General features: G+C 40.0%; 1 protein-coding gene across 2 annotated transcripts in view; it reads left to right on the forward strand.

Moving 5' to 3' along the window:
- EXO1 (exonuclease 1) overlaps positions 1-13,549 on the forward strand; it is a 36,020-nt gene extending 22,471 nt beyond the window's left edge. The window contains exons 16-18 of one of the 2 annotated variants that reach the window (XM_084515077.1): positions 5,201-5,268; positions 9,167-9,316; positions 13,003-13,549. The gene's annotated coding sequence lies outside the window, so the exon portion shown is untranslated. The remainder of the gene's footprint in view (positions 1-5,200; positions 5,269-9,166; positions 9,317-13,002) is intronic. The other variant, XM_084515078.1, reaches the window with a different exon arrangement.
- The last annotated feature ends 224 nt before the right edge of the window (positions 13,550-13,773 follow it).

Genomic DNA, 13,773 nt, shown 5'->3' on the forward strand with positions numbered 1-13,773 from the left:
GATCATCAAGTCCAACCTCTGACCTAACACTAAGTCCTCCACTAAACCATACCAAGTTCAACATCTAAATGTTTTTTAAAGACCTCCAGGGATGGTGACTCCACCACTTCCCTGGGCAGCCCATTCCAATGCCTCACAACCATTTTGGTAAAGAAGTTCTTCCTAACATCCAACCTAAAACTCCCCTGGCACAACTTAAGCCCATTCCCCCTCGTCAAGTCAACAGGCACGTGGGAGAACAGACCAACCCCCACCTCACTACAGCCTCCTTTAAGGTACCTGTAGAGAGCAATAAGGTCGCCCCTGAGCCTCCTCTTCTCCAGGCTGAACAAGCCCAGCTCCCTCAGCCGCTCCTCGTAGGACTTGTTCTCCAGGCCCCTCACCAGCTTTGTCGCCCTTCTCTGCACCCGCTCAAGCACCTCCATGTCCTTCTTGTAGCGAGGGGCCCAAAACTGAACACAGTACTCGAGGTGCGGCCTCACCAGAGCTGAGTACAGGGGGACGATCACCTCCCTAGCCCTGCTGGCCACACTGCTTCTTATACAAGCCAGGATGCCGTTGGCCTTCTTGGCCACCTGAGCACACTGCTGGCTCATATTCAGCCGCCTATCAACCAATACTCCCAGGTCCTTCTCTGCCTGGCAGCTCTCCAACCATTCCTCTCCCAGTATGTAGCTCTGCTTAGGGTTGTTGTGCCCCAGGTGCAGGACCCGGCACTTGGCCTTGTTGAACTTCATGCAGTTGACCTCAGCCCATCAGTGCAGCCTATCCAGATCCTCCTGCAGAGCCTTCCTACCCTCAAGCAGATCGACACATGCACCTAACTTGGTGTCATCTGCAAACTTACTGATGGTGCACTCAATGCCCTCTTCCAGATCATCGATGAAGATATTAAAGAGGACCGGCCCCAGCACCGAGCCCTGGGGGACGCCACTAGTGACTGATCTCCAACTGGACTTGACTCCATTCACCACGACTCTTTGGGCCCGGCTATCCAGCCAGTTTTTAACCCAACGAAGCGTGCGCCAGTCCAAGCCTAGGGCAGCCAATTTCTTGAGGAGAATGCTGTGGGAAACGGTGTCAAAAGCCTTGCTGAAGTCAAGGTAGACCACATCCACAGCCTTTCCCTCATTCACCAGGCGTGTCACTTTGTCATAGAAGGAGATCAGGTTCGTCAAGCAGGACCTTCCTTTCATAAAGCCATGCTGACTGGGCCTGATTGCCTGCTTGCCCTGGAAGTGCCGCATGATGACTCTCAAGATAATCTGCTCCATGAGCTTCCCTGGCACTGAGGTCAAACTGACAGGCCTGTAGTTCCCTGGGTCTGCCCTCCAGCCCTTGCAGATGGGTGACACATTTGCTAGCTGGCAGTCAACTGGGACCTCCCTGATAGCAAGGACTGTTGATAAATGACAGCAGCTTGGCCAGCTCCTCCGCCACTTCTCTCTGTATCCTCGGGTGGATCCCATCTGGCCCCATCGACTTGCATACATCCAAATGCCGTATCAGGTTGCTAACCATTTCCTCATGGATAGTGAGGGCCACATTTTGCTCCCCATCCCCTTCCACCAGCTCAGGGTACTGGGTATCCAGAGAGCAACTGGTTTTGCTGCTAAAGACTGAGGCAAAGAAGGCATTACGCACCTCCGCCTTTTCCTCATCTCTTGTAACTTAGTTCCCCCCAGCATCCAGTAAAGGCTAGAGATTCTCTCTGATATAGAGAGCCATGCCACCACCCCTTCCGTGCTGCCTGTCCCTTCTGAAGAACTTACAGCCAGTCACTGCAGCACTCCAGTCGTGAGGTTGGTCCCACCACGTTTCCATGATGGCAAACAATTCATAGCCTGCCTGCTGCATGATGGCTTCCAGCTCCTCCTGGGCAGGGCGTCCACCCCCATTTGGGGTATCTCAGCCCGGGTACCTGTCCTTCAGGCCACACAGGGAGTTGCTCCACCAGTCTGTCTCACACTCAACGCTCCTCAACCTCTCGACCTCCTCCTTGAGTTCTGCCACGAGGCAGACCTGGTCGTCCACCTGCTCGCACCTCATGCACACAGTCTCTTTGCCCCCTGCAGGTGGTAGCAACAGGCTCAGGCACTCCCTGCACCCGGAGACCTGAACTGCCACAGTTTTGAGCGGGCAGTCGGTCTGGGTGTGAACAGACTTCCTAGAGAGCACCCTGTGCCTGGTGGAGACCATTTCAGCTGAGCTAGCAGTAGACTGCCATTAGAGGAGGTGTTCGTATGGGCGGGGGGGAGCGCGCTGCCCTCCCTGCTCGCCCTGCCTGCGCCAACTGCCGCACCGCTCCCTTCTGCCGCGCCATGCCCTGTTTGCCCGTCCTGGTCGCTCGCGCTCCCTAGGGGCAGCTTTTGAACGGCCGGGGAGGGGGCGCTGCTGGCTCGGCCTACGCTTCCTCGCCTCGTTCACCTCCCTCGCCAGGGCTGCCGGGTTCTGGCGGCTCCCTCGAGTGGACTCGGTGCCGGAAAAATTAGCCCTGCCTGTCCGATCCCCCGCTCCGCTGCAGAACGCGTCTGCCCCGGAGCCGATCGCCTCAGCAAGGCGATCTCAGAGTACTGGTGACATCCTGTCCTCTGTAGAAAAGTGGGAAACAAACTTCCTTCCTTCATGTAGGAGGCTTGAGGAAATATAGGTCAGCAGATGAAAATGCTTGTCATGGAGACATACCTTTTGTGAAGGATTATTTTCTATTCCAGCAGGATTTATTCTCTCCAGGCTCCCATGATTCATGTTTTAACATATAAAACTTTGGAAGTGGAATGTGGTACGTACCTGTGTGAGGTCCTCTTCTGGGGAGGATTCTTTAATAGCTTATGCATTACTGTTTGGTGTTACAAATGCACCTATGTCCTGGAGCAAGGGCATGCTAAATGGTCTGAGATACAGTGTGTATCTATAAGACAAAAAAAACTGAGTTGCGCTACTCTACGTTCTTGTTTGACATAGACTGTAGGATTTCTTTTAGTTTATTTCTAGTGCAATATCTCAAGGAGAACCAGAGGTTCCCTTTTAGAAAATGTTACTTTAAGTACTTGCAGTGAAGGAAAAATCATTGCAACACTTGGCAATAGCAAAAGCGCTCAAATGATGAATTTGCTCTTTAGGTTTTTAAGTCTAGCTTGTCTTTCATCCATTGGCTTGAGTTATATTTGTCTGCTGTATTAAAGGAGGTCAGTTCTGCAACATTTGTTATCTCATTTAAAAGGAAAAAAAAAACAACTAGATGCATTTCTTCTATTGCAATAAATAATTGAATTTAATATAATTGACTCTTCTGAAATGAGATTAGTTTTCCTCATTAATAATTTCTGTTACTCCTCAGCAGAACTCCATATTACTCTGAGTGAGAGAGATTCCAGAAATACACTAGAATTTACCACTCTGAAGCCAAATGAATTTTAGTTTTGGCAGTCCTTTACAGGTAGATGGAAGTGGACCAGAGACTCTTGTTTGGCCACCTCAGTTACTGCCAGAAGGTGTCAGTACTTCAGTAGTATCAAGAAGAAGAAACAAGGCTTGGATCTTAAAGTTTGTGGTTTTAGTTGGTTGATTTTTGTTTCTTTAAAGCAGACAACTACTGTGCTTGGTAGTAACAAAATAAACTTGTGTATTCTGCTTCCACTGTAAACATATTTATCCTAATTCAGAGCTGTGTAAACATGAGATTAATAAATCAATTTTACGTAGGCCATAAAACTTCTTAGCTGTTATCACCAAAAAAGTTCTTACTTTCTCCTTTTTTTTTAAGAAAAAAAAAAAAAAGGAAGATTTAGCTTAATTCTTATCCTGTTCTTATTAGCACTCTCTAAACAATTCTGAAATATTTTCAACTGAAAGGAAAGTAAGGAGTTGGGTTGTACTTGAATATGTATGTTATGTGATAAATCAAAAATCTCTGGTTTAAAAAAAAAAAAAAAGGCTAAATAGAATGTATGCTAGAAACCTAAAAATCCAGGTGATATATTTTTCTTTCCTTTAGTCCGTACAGATAACTGTTACAGCATTATCGTAGAGCATTTGACTTCCCGCTTTGTTGCAGTCACATAAATGACTTGGGCAAACTAGTTGATTTCCCACACTTTTTTTCTTGTTACAGTCCGCAAACTAGAAATCTTCCAATCCTGCTGCTCAAGGATGTCTGCAGAGATTTGAAAGGTCTTTATCTAGAGAAAGAGAAAAAGAATTTCAGGCATATTTCTTAGCCTGATTGCTTAGGCAGTTACTTGTTTGAAACTGTTTATAATATGGAGCCCAAATGTGTTACCCAAAAGTGAGCTGGATTTGAACTGCAATGAAAAGTTATCCTGGTAGGAAAGTTATTATTTGATTTTGCTAGAAGTAATTGAGTTGAAAGGATGCAAATACGGAAGTGGAATTGTCATTGTACACAGGATTATCCTGATTAATCTAGCTCAAATAGAAGCTTGTAAGGATTAGGATAAATATTAAATGTACAAAATGCTCTATCATGCAACTGAGAGTTCAAGACTGATGCAAAGGAAAATGTAAAGTAATACATTTGGTTGTATGGTTATATGCTGCTATGAGTTCTTTTATAGTATACAGAGAACTAATACATACATCATCTACAATACAGTGGAATGCAAGGCAGCTCATTGTGATCCTTTAATGGAAAGGCCCATAGTTCAAGAGGTCCTATTATTTACCAGAAATCTTGGGACAAGAATGACTCCCCTTTCCTCTTACTTCTTCCTTCTCATCAGGTCGTGAGTTGAGCACCCTCTTGTTTAGGGCTGCCACTTTTTCATTAAACAAAGTATTAATCTTTTAGTAAAGTAATTAATCAGATTTTTATTTTTAATAAAAACTGAAATACAGAACCTTTTGTTAGCGTGGCATTTATACAGTTGTCAAGGAATTGCTGAAATGCTTGTTTTGGCCAATGACAGTATTTCCTACATAACCAGTATTACATTGGTGTAAATTCAAGTGATACACTTGTGCTATGGTATTTGGATTGACATGGTTAATTCTCCTGATTGCTTCCACCTGCAAGTGCTCAAACATAAGTAATTTGGGATAGTGATGCTCTGAGAGAACCAAGAACCAACGTCTCAGGGAGGCTGAATACCTTCTAACATCAATTCTTTGCAATTAATTCAGTTGGAGATTGCACATTCACTTATGTAGTAATCAATTGTTGTATTTATTTTTATTATAGAGATACTTCTACCATATGTCAGATAGAGATGGAACTTCACTGAACCTGAGTAAATACACTTGCTACAGGTAGAGTTGTAATGCTTTGATTTTGGAAGATTCTAGGAATCAAGAATGCCCTAAAAACTTCTTAATTTAGTTAACCGGTATTGTTATCATATGAGGAAATGATGAAAAAGTTGTTATATATGGGGTAGAAATAGCAGCTAAAAATAACGTTGAATCTTAAGACAAAAGGTAAGGTTAGTGAAAATCCAGACCATAGCTGTCGTGTTTATTCTTCTCATTTAAAATTTAAGAACCAGGCCTGTCACAGAAACCATTCATGTGACATGTGATTTAAGTAGAATAGTTGGCAAATCAGCTCTCAGCTGATAATCATTCACGTGTGTTCACTGTGTCTTAAATGAATGCAGAGATTGAGGTCAATTACCATCCAAGTTTATACCATGAACATACTTTTTAGCAAACCTTTCTTAGAAAAAATAAGTCATTGTAATAAATGAATGCCATTGTCTGATAAAGAAACAAAAAAAACTTTGGTTAGTTCCCATCTCACCTTTTTTCTCCAATCAAGACTATTTCATATCAGTTGATGCTAATTTTAGTATATTAGTAGTTTTATTAGCAAATGCAATAATTTTCAATGTTTACTTGGATTGAAGTGGACACTTCTAACAACTGTCTAGTTACAATTAAACATCAGCATTGATTTCTAAATTATTTCTAGAGTTAATATAGACAACACTAACTTCTGAGATTGATTGCTATCTGCAGGAAACATTTTTGTTTGGTTGGTTTAAAAATAAAAAACAAATACTGTTCTCCTGATCTAGAGTTGCGAAGTAAAGTAGGGACTAGTTACTGGTCTAAAAAGCTAATCAAAACTAAGCTGGATTGCCCTGTCTAATATTATATGAAAGTTCAGGGGCTTCAAAAAATAAGCTAATATTTGTTTTGGCTTAAAAACCTAGTTCTTGGAGGTCAGTCACAGTGAGAACATCCATCTTCTTGCTAAACTATAAAAATGATATAATTTTGGAGGTTTCTGTGGTTGGCCTAATTTTCTCTTGGTTTCCTGTGTCTGGCATGCACATTTTGCCAATGCCGGAGTTGTGAAGTGGTATCACCCGTAAATTGCCATTGGAAGGTCTGTGCTCATGTGAAGCTGAGTCTGCTCTTTTACCACTTTCTGACAGACTCACAGATCTGAGTGTGGAACTTGGTCATGGTGGAATGATTATAACTTCAGTTTTTAATACAGAGAGAAGTTTGTATTAAACTGGAATGTAAAGGACATTTTCAGTCTTTTTCAGAAATGTCCTGGTAAGTGGTTTGTATTAATGAATTCTTGGATTGCAGTTAGGTATGCATACATCTAGTACATTGGAAATAAGCCATATGAATTTCATGAAAGTAGCAGATAAACAAGGGTATGGTTGGTGGGGAGTGTGGGGAGGAAGAAGAATTAGAATCGAGTATTTTACCTTTTAGGGACTATCAGCAGCCCAGCACTGTTGAAAGGATAGGTACAGCCTGCCTTGTTTTCCTCTACCTAGTCCATTGCAAAATGACTACGTTCAAGAAAAAGAGCTTTTTAAAAAATATTTTATATTCTAAACCTCCAAGATAGCAGATAGCAACGTGGATCTGACTCCTCCATTAAGCTGACCATCATCTTCAGTCTTTCTGATCGGGCTACCTCATTACTCAATAGATGTCTGTCTTCTGACTTCTTAAGCATTGTTAAGATGCAAGAAGGAAGAATAAGCCAGGAATAACTTCAGCGGGTAAAAGCAAATGATCCCTATAATGACAACACAACCCTTTTTCTTTTGGGCTGCTATTCAGGTGACCTCTGCAGTGGTCCAGTTGGATAGGTAGGAAATAAGATGTGAAAGAAAGCAACGAACACCACCATTGCGAAGAGACTAGTCTGTGGTAGAAAATGCAGATTTTCTTGTAGTTTTAGAAAACTATGTCTGTGGATCTGAAGTGAATTTGAAATGAATAGGATTCTTCACAAAGATTGTATCAGACCTTCATAGCACTCCAACCTTCTCATATTATCTAATATTAAATTGATTTTCATGGGTTTTAGTTCCATTTTTGCATACTTCAATATGCTACATAATCTCAGTTCACTTTAAACTACATTATTTTTCACAGCAGTGTAGCACTACCTTGTGGATTAATTTCTATTTATTTCCTAAACCCTAATCCTCTTTCTTTAGGAAATCTGCTGTTACAACCAAGGAGCATCCCTTGTCAATGTCAGTAAGGGTTAAACAATATGAAGCCATAAATGGAACAACCATAATTTCTATTTCTGTGAGAGATATTTTGGCACGAGGGGGAGGGGGGGGAAGAACTGTTTCTGATTCAAAATACAATAATCCTATTTCAAAAAGCACCCATTGTAATAGCTGAGTATTTTTTCTTTATTTTCTGTATTACAGGGTAAATGAGCTACATTCCCTGCATTTTTCACCAATCTAAAGTCAGCATAGGGCCATATCACAATGAGAAAAGAATTGAATGTAACAGGGCTTTTGTGACCACTTTTCCCAGGGGGAAGGCTTGTAGCCAGGAGACTGAATTATGTGTTGCAGACAGGTACTGCTGCTGGAATTACGGAGGAGATGAATGTTTTGACTCTAATAAAGAATTTTAACTTACGGATCATGTGGTCAGAGCTGCATGACTAGACTGGAGATTCTACTGTGTGTCTTCACTAACATGTTCTACCACAGCTGTCTTCTAGGAAGATTCAAACTAGGGAATTTGCTGTTTCATATAACTTGTGTAATTCAACTGCTAGAGGTACTTGATTTATTATGTAGGTAAACTGCTGTTAAAAATTAATAAAAATTATGCTCTGGTATGGGGAGAGTGCAATAATGCTTGGCTTAGAGAGGCAGGCTGCAAACCCAGGAGTAACTAGCTAAGTTGGTGTAATTTCTCTCGTTTATTTACTATTTTGGTCTTAATTAGCTGATGCTGCATTATTGAAAACACGCTATAATACACATAACTTCAAATGTATGTAACTTTAGATGACAAAAGAAAAGTGGGACTGCAAGTGAAATCTTTCTTCGCTACAGTAGAGGAAAGCTGGAATAAGTATTCTTAAAATGATTGTTTCACTCTATACTAATAATGCTAAAGAAATTTACATCTTGAAAGAGAAGTGATGGAAGTTAATATAAGTTCAATAGTAGTGTTTTTTTGCATAGACGATAAATAACATAGTCAGCAGACTAGCTTCAATTCTGGATCAGTAAGATTAGAATAAAAATCTGTAACCTGGGGAATTACAGAAATCTTCTGTCGACTGTATCAAAGGAATACCAAACAACTATTCACTTCAGGGAAATTGCTATTAAGATTACAGACATGCATGACTCTTCAAGACAATTTTGTGAATTGTTTTTCACCACTTGTCACTGCTGGTTTAAAAGGTAGATAGAAGCAAAAGAAATTTTGATGTTTTAATTTATAAATAAATGAAAATGGGGGCTAGGGCAAAGAGGGGAAATCTGTACAGCAGCTTTGTGTTTTTCCTGCTGAGGAAATACTGGATGGCAGCCAAATTGTAAAATATTTTATCTATAGTTGTTGTAAAACTTTGGCCACCACAACTTATCTATGTTACCTAAAGCTTTTGTGTGTGTTAAACAGTTGTTTAACAAAAATTGCATTTCTGAGAGTATGTGAAGGTCGAACTGTTATAAATATGGTGGGGGGTTATCTGCGTTTTTATTGATTCAGCTAAGCACTGACACTAGGTGTGCTTCTAAATTTAATTCTTTTCCTTAAAACCAATTGAAACTTGACTTGAGAAAACTGATCAGAACAGAGGAAGATAATTTTATTGCATCCCTGAAGCCAATGTCTCAAAATCAATGGTGTAATCCGCTTTAACATGAAGCTAACTGACTCTTGGTCTTTCTCTATTGTCAAACAGAAATTCATCCAACAACAAACAGGAAGAAAGAAGTTTGGTTTGGAATCAAAACAAGAACATTTTTCTGAAATAGCTGCTGAAAGACAAGGAAATACAAGATAGTTAAGTCATTTGCTCAGGACATGCAAGAAATCTGTGGAAGAATAAGCAGTAAGTCATCGAAGATTAGGACACTACCTTCTCTCACACCAGGAAAAAATTGTGTGCTTTCAGTTTTTCTATAAAGTGAAACAAAAAAAATTGGTAGCAAAAACTATTGAAGTTTTCCAAAAATCCTCTTGGTAAAATATAATACAATGTAAGGCAACACAATGAAGTAAGCTTGTCAATTATTAAAATAAATATTTACAGTACCTTAAGATCATTCTGCCAGACCTATCAATAGTTTTCAAAAAAAATTGCTTCCTATATTCTTAGAGTTAATGGTGACATCCAAGTTAATGATAACTTACAGTACTTTAACAAAACCAGTGTTTCAACTTAAAGGTGGATAAAGGTAACTGAACACTTTGTAGCAGTGTGCATATCGTAGAAGGCATCAGAGCTCTCATGTTCTTTGTAGGCAAAAATCTCAAACCTATTTCACTACCTGTGTCTAGAAATCCTATTAGGTAATGTGTTTTATCAAAACACAAAATGCCACCATACATCCCTGGAAAACATGTGTGACTACTTACTGAGTATTACCTCGTTTAAACAAAACTAAGTGATCCTGGAGCACAAATGTTCTACACAGCATGTGTAAAGTGATTCTTCCACTGCCCTTGACACTGGTAAGCCTTGGAGTACTGTTTTGGGCACCATAATTCAAGAAAAATGTAGACTTACTGGAGACAATCCAGAATGGAGTAAGAAGAATGAGCAACAGTCTGGAGGGAGCAGAAGGGAGGATGGAAGGAATTGGCATTGTTTAGTCTAGAGAGGAGAAAACTGAAGAAAGATGGGACGACAGTCTATAACTGTGAAGTGTGTTACTGCAAAGCAGAAAATATAAACCATAGATAGCAAAAAGAAAAAATTGAAAAAAAAAAAAAAGGTAGCAGAGGAAATTGAATGGTATCACTAAAAGTAAGTATCCTTTGATAGATTAGTTAAGGGTTTACTAAAAATTTTCTGGCTAAACTTGGTTTTAAGTTTGGCAGATATTTGCATTTAGTATTTAAAGTTGTGAAGCACAAGTAAGCTCTGTACATAAATTCTAAGTCCATTCTAAAAACTTATCAATAAACTCACTAGGATCTCTTGATTTTACATTAAAAAAGCTTCTGCAATAGATCATGCCCACTTGAGTTGATGGGATTCTAATTCCTGAATGCAACTGAGTTGAAATTGAATATAATCTGTACCACTATTATAACTTTTTATGTGGGTTTTAATTTAATTTGTCATACCAACAGGAAAATTTCAGGGTTGTAATGGTTCAGTCTCAACTTCACATTGAGTTCTGCCTCTGTGTGGGCTACTGAGTAGAAGCATGGATTTTGCTCACAGCTAAAGTTAATTCTGTGTACAATCTGGGCCTTTTTCTAGTCTTACTCTGATAATATTTTTAGAATATTAATGGGTTTAGAGACTTTCAAGACACAGCTTTTAAGTTGTTCTGAATCTTTCTGTGCTTAATGAAGAAATTTGTTTCCTTTTTATATCCATCTTAATCAATTCTGACTGTTTTGAAGAAAAGTTTTCAGTCTTATCTTCTTGCTCCATACCTGCTCCTTTCTATAGAATAAATGGGCAATCTGGGCAATCCCTAAACATGAGTGCAGACTGGGTGAAAAACTCATCGAGAGCAGCCTGGCAGAGAAGGACTTGGAGGTTCTGGTGGATGAAAAGATCGACATGAGCTGGCAGTGCATGCTTGCAGCCCAGGAGGCCAACTGCATCCTGGGCTGCATTAGAAGAGGAGTGGCCAGCAGGTCGAGGGAGGTGATTGTCCCCCTCTGTTCTGCTGTTGTGAGATCCCGCATGGAGTTCTGCATCCAGGTCTGGGGTGCCCAGCACAAGAAGGATGTTGATTCTCCTTTTTAGCTGAGGCAGGTGATTTTTGGGTGGTGAGGCACTGGAACAGGTTGTCCAGAGAGGCTGTGGATGCCCCATCCCTGGAGGTGTTCAAGACCAGGTTAGCTGAGGCTCTGAGCAATCTGATTTAGTGGGTGGCATCCCTGCCTGTGGCAGGCGGGTTGGAACTAAGTAATCTTTGAGGTCCCTTCCAGCATGAGCCATTCAAAATATCTATTGTAACTATAAGCAACCTATCAGCAATCCAAGAGATACGTGTAGGTACGTTATTATCAAGCAAAATCTGATAAACTGTATATACCAGGAAAGAAGAGACTAAAGGATGCTTTAGACTTCTTAACTGAAACAGTAGAACTTTCTTCTTCCTATGTGGAGAGGAATTCTTAGTATTTATATTACTCACATTTATTTTATTTATGCTTTTAGAGACCCACTGTCTATGAAGAAATGATTTACCTGTGATTCACAAATACATCCTCCTCAGAGAAGATGAACAAGCTGAGCTTTCCTTTTCACAGTGCTCCTAGACACCTTGGCAATTATATCAGCAATGAAACCTGGCTATAGCACAATTATGGGTCTCTCTGCAATGGGTTACAGAGTCAGAAAGGAATCATATAAACATAAATGTCCAAAAAACATTTATTCATAAGGATAACTATAAACTTACCCTTACTCACCTTTTAGTAGACCTAGGAAAGCCGTTGGCTCTCTTAACGTATTTTAGGTTGTACACCAGAAAAGCTAGAATGGGGAATCAAATAATAGTATGTGTAAAAGGAAGCAAAGAGGGTGTCCAACCAATTAGAATAACTCACCACAAACGCATTTCTAAGTCCAGGAATAAACAGTCATCTCATTATCCTTCTCTCCTGGCCTTGACAGTTTTGCCTGTATATAACTTTGGGTGATAAAACAATATTCTTGGGAAACTGATGCATTTCTGCAAGAAAGTGAAGATGCACTTGTATTCTGCACAACGCTAAATGAATGGATGATGCACAAGAATGCATCACTCCTGTGAGTTATATGTCTTAGCCTACATCATCTGCAGTATAACTTACAAAACTGGTTCTACACATGAGATGCATACCTATTACTATCCTAATATAGCTTTGGTTGAAAATATCTCAACATTCCTCAGCTATGACTGCAGGAGAATGAACACAAAAAATGTTCATTCTCCCACATTTATATCTGTTGTGAAATGCTGGCACACTCTAGCAGTCAGCATTAATACTTTATTTGGCTTTGTGGGTGTCTTTTCTAAATGCCAGCAAATGAAATGTGGAAAATTTCCATCTCCCATACTTGATATGGATTTCAGATGTAAATGTGTATATATCTGTCACTGTGTTGGAGATGGAGCGGTTGAAATAACCTTAGACTATAATTCATAAATACCTGTAGATCAACCTCTAGATATGCTTATGTATAACTTATTTTGCCTGTATTCCATTCTTGGACAACTACACAGATATGCATGCACCAGACGAGTTGATTTCCAGTGGTTTCTATAATGCCACCTAAGTCATATGTAATGAATTTTAAGCATCAAGAAAAACACTGTAACATAATTGTAAAGAAAACAAAGATGACTTCTGAAGGGATGTAATGCAGTGTATTTTCATGTACATGATAAACTATTTCAAAGAAATGACTAGCCAGTGAGATCACTCAGTTGGCTTCACTTTCTGCTTTTCCAAAAATAATGTGACATTGTGCATTGAGAGGTCTATTACAGTTGTGCTGCAGGAGAATCCATTACTTTTCATAGATTTCTTATGAAAAATATTTTTATTTTTTTTTTCGTACAGACAAAATGTTTGGACTTCAGGACTGTGGGAAGCATCAGAGTGGCCAGCTGTTCCCCCTTTAATCCAAGGATTGGCCTGTATCCTGAGCAGCTGCAGGAACTGGAGATTTTTAATGTTGTTCAAAGCTACCTTAGCTTTTCCTATCAGCCTTGTCTTGAACCTGGCTGGACTGGACCAGAGATCCTGTCTCAAAAAGTCTCTCACTGCTATTGTCAGGTAAAACAACCTCTGGAAAGCATAGTAAGAATATTTGATTATTTGCTGGTCTTTCTTACTTGTATTCATGTGGTTTGCAAGTGGATCCATTTTACTGCAAAACAGTTAAATCTGGCAAATTTCAATCAGAAACATTTTATTTTTTTTCCCTAGTGATTACACTTCTCAAACAGAAGCTCATTTTTAATTGTTCCATGCTTGAAATTCACAGGAAATTTTGATTTGAACAAATAATATTAAGGCTAGGCATTTCAAAAATGTTTAGGGAAGAGTTGCTTTATTCAACTCTTGAATAAAGAAGTTGGTAATATCTGGCCTCATTAATTCAGAATTCTAAGTTAGTCTTTGTTATGTGGTCACTTTAATCAAGGAGATGCCTGCGCTGCTGCCAGAAAAGATTGATCTTTTTTCTTCCTGTTCAGTAATCACAGAACCATTGAGTGGTTTGAGTTGGAAGAGACTTTGGAAGATCACCCAGTTCCAACTGCCCTGCCACAGGCAGGGCCACCTCCCACCAGACCAGGTTGCCCAAAACCCCATCCAGCCTGGCCTTGA

The sequence above is a fragment of the Aythya ferina genome (assembly GCF_964211825.1).
Source record: "Aythya ferina genome assembly, chromosome: 3".
NCBI lineage: Eukaryota > Metazoa > Chordata > Aves > Anseriformes > Anatidae > Aythya > Aythya ferina.